This window comes from Medicago truncatula, chromosome 8, assembly GCF_003473485.1.
Source record: "Medicago truncatula cultivar Jemalong A17 chromosome 8, MtrunA17r5.0-ANR, whole genome shotgun sequence".
Taxonomy (NCBI): domain Eukaryota; kingdom Viridiplantae; phylum Streptophyta; class Magnoliopsida; order Fabales; family Fabaceae; genus Medicago; species Medicago truncatula.
Genome location: NC_053049.1, coordinates 12,136,410 through 12,139,193, shown reverse-complemented (window position 1 = coordinate 12,139,193; position 2,784 = coordinate 12,136,410). Strand labels below are relative to the sequence as shown.

General features: G+C 30.7%; 1 long non-coding RNA gene across 1 annotated transcript; it reads left to right on the top strand.

Annotated features, from left to right (window-relative positions):
• Window positions 1-315: 315 nt before the first annotated feature.
• Window positions 316-2,009, top strand: LOC11444037 (uncharacterized). Its single transcript, XR_003007528.2, has 3 exons — window positions 316-442; window positions 548-731; window positions 1,236-2,009. It is a non-coding gene; the product is annotated as an uncharacterized lncRNA (long non-coding RNA).
• Window positions 2,010-2,784: the final 775 nt, after the last annotated feature.

The following is a 2,784-nucleotide window of genomic DNA, read 5'->3' as shown; positions in this document are numbered from 1 at the left end:
CCTCATGGTTTAGAGATAGATTGGATGAATAATTACGACAATTACAAAGCGTAAAAAAGAACCTGGAGAAACATATGAAATACAACAACAACAACAACAAAATGTAACCAAAAAAAAAATGAAATACAACAAAAGATCTAATAAAAAAATATAAAGTTTTAAATTACAAAATTGCACATCACAAATAGTAGATTTTAAATTACATAATTGCCCATCACTTTAAAAGAAAATATGGGGCTTTTGGTCCAAATTGAAAATTTGCACAATGCTATATATACATTTAGATAGATACGGCTTGGAATGGAACCCTAGCCGCTGCTCTTCACAATTATCTGCCGCTGCTGCTCAACTTATTATACTGATTCCACCGTCATTCATATATCAACTCAAATCGAACCAATCAAATATAGACAAAACTCTGCTTTGGTTTAACTACGCACAGGTATGAATTGGATCTGATTGCACTTTTTTGCATCTGTTCATTATAATTTCTGTCAAATCATCATATTACTTCCGTATTCTAATTATAATTTATTATCTGTAACAGTTTGTTGCAGCTTCATTTTGACCTATTGCTATTCCTTGATCATCTACAATGTCCTTTCTTTGGTGGATCATCGGTGATATCTTCTATTTTTCTATCAAGTGTGATTTCTTTGATTAAAAAGCGAGGCATTAAACCAGCATCAACTCCTAAGTCAGAAGTTGAGAAGAATGGCTCCACAAAAATGGTATTCAGAATTTCACTTTAGATTTTATGTTTATGTCTTTCAAAAAAAAAAAAAAAAAGGTTTTATGTTTAGGGTTAATTCATCAAATTCTAGTAATGACATCCACGACTTCGATTTTTATGGATTTATCTATATAACTATCTTTTACATGGTTACTGATTCATCTATACAATTATCTTTATTGATATTGATATTAAATTATATTGAAATTGATCATGTATAGAATTATCACGTATAGATTATGCTGCTGAACTTGTTTTCCTTTTCAAATTGACTAGTACATGTCATGGCTGCTAATTAAATGTTGAAAATCTGATCACCTCGTTTCAATTGAAAATATGTAATCCATAACACTAGATACTAATATGACTAACTGATATAATATGTAATCCATTAAACTTTCTTGATATTATGACTAACTGATACAACCACCTAGGTGTCAAATTGATTTTATTTTTATTTTTTTGGAGTCCTAAGAGTCTTTGATTTTGATTTATTTGGCAGGATTTAATCCACTATTGATGAAGCTTTGATGGATATCCATAACAAACTGCATAAAATGAAGACAAACAGAAACAAGAAAAGCTCAAATCATGTAGTGAAGCAGTAAAATTCACTGATGTTGGAGTAATAACTCTAAGATGATAACTTCAAATGCACTTTCAACACCTCCATTGCCAGTTGCTTTTGATCAAATGTTGTTTTCTCTAAATGTTACCTTTAGTGTTTGCGGAGATGAAGCACAATTTTGCATATACTCAACCAAGAGACCAGACATGTTGATCACAATCTTTTATGTAATGGAGAAACATAAGATTGAAGTCATATATGTCCAACATCTTGCGCAATGATAATGGAACAGCTGCATGATTCAAGCCCATGTAAGGGTGAGTTGAATTTCATTTTATGAGGGAGAGGAAAGTCCACCTAAGGGAGAAGAAGAAAGTCCATATGATGAGATCTTAATTCAGAAATTCAAAATAATTGCTCAAAAATTTATTTTAGATTTTGTGTTTATGTGTAGTGTGAAAATATCGAATTCTAGGAATGACATTTTAGATTTTCATATTCGGGATGTTAAGTCAGAAGTTCAAGAGTTTAATTTAGATTTCATGTTTAATGAAATTATTGAATTCTAGTAATGACATTCTAGATTTGATATTTATTGATTTTGATCATGTCTCAAATTATTTTTTAAATAGTTTTCTAGCCACTTGGATTAGATTGATGGTGTTGACATTAGATCATGAGTATACTCCACTCAAGTTCTCATTTTGATTTTCGTTGCCACCAATTTTGTTGGACTGATTTAACATCTTCAATAAAAAAAATCTTTTAAGTAGTTTTTGGTACAATTTATTTCATTTTGTGAATTCATATTATATTGTTGATTTTGTTTTGCTTTTCGAATTGGCGTACTTATATGTCATGTCTGCAAATTAAAATTTGAAAAGTATGACCACCTCTTAGTTTCAATTTGAAGTACCTAATGAATAAGGATTAGTGTGGCCACAAAATTTACAACGTTTGATGTTTTATCTGGCCGCTAAGAGTTTGTTTATTTTTCTGTTAATACTGGTTTAAAATTTAGGAATTAATGTTGGTGTGATTTGTATCTCACTTTCTAAAAGGGTACAACGCGCGCATATAATGCCCTTCGGCTAAGATTATATGCGCGCGTTATAGCTATGTCTGATTCACATATATTAACTCAGTTAGTATTTTCATCCAGTAATTTCATTCAATTAATATATGTTCATTTTATGACCCAGGAAGCCTAACTATAATCAGTGATAAGAACTCTTATGACACAACCTTCCCATTGATCTCCTCAACTCAATTGCACCTATACTATTCTATCTTTATGACACACAAAGACATGTAATCATGTACTAACATGAAATTTCTTCTAAAACAGTTGAATTTCAGGTTATACGATAAAACACAACACGAAAAGATCGACTTACCACATATAGTAGGAGGAAGAGTAGCAAGACTCAATTGCCTTGATCTGATAATTTCCACTGTATTCATCAAATAATGGTTGTCCTAT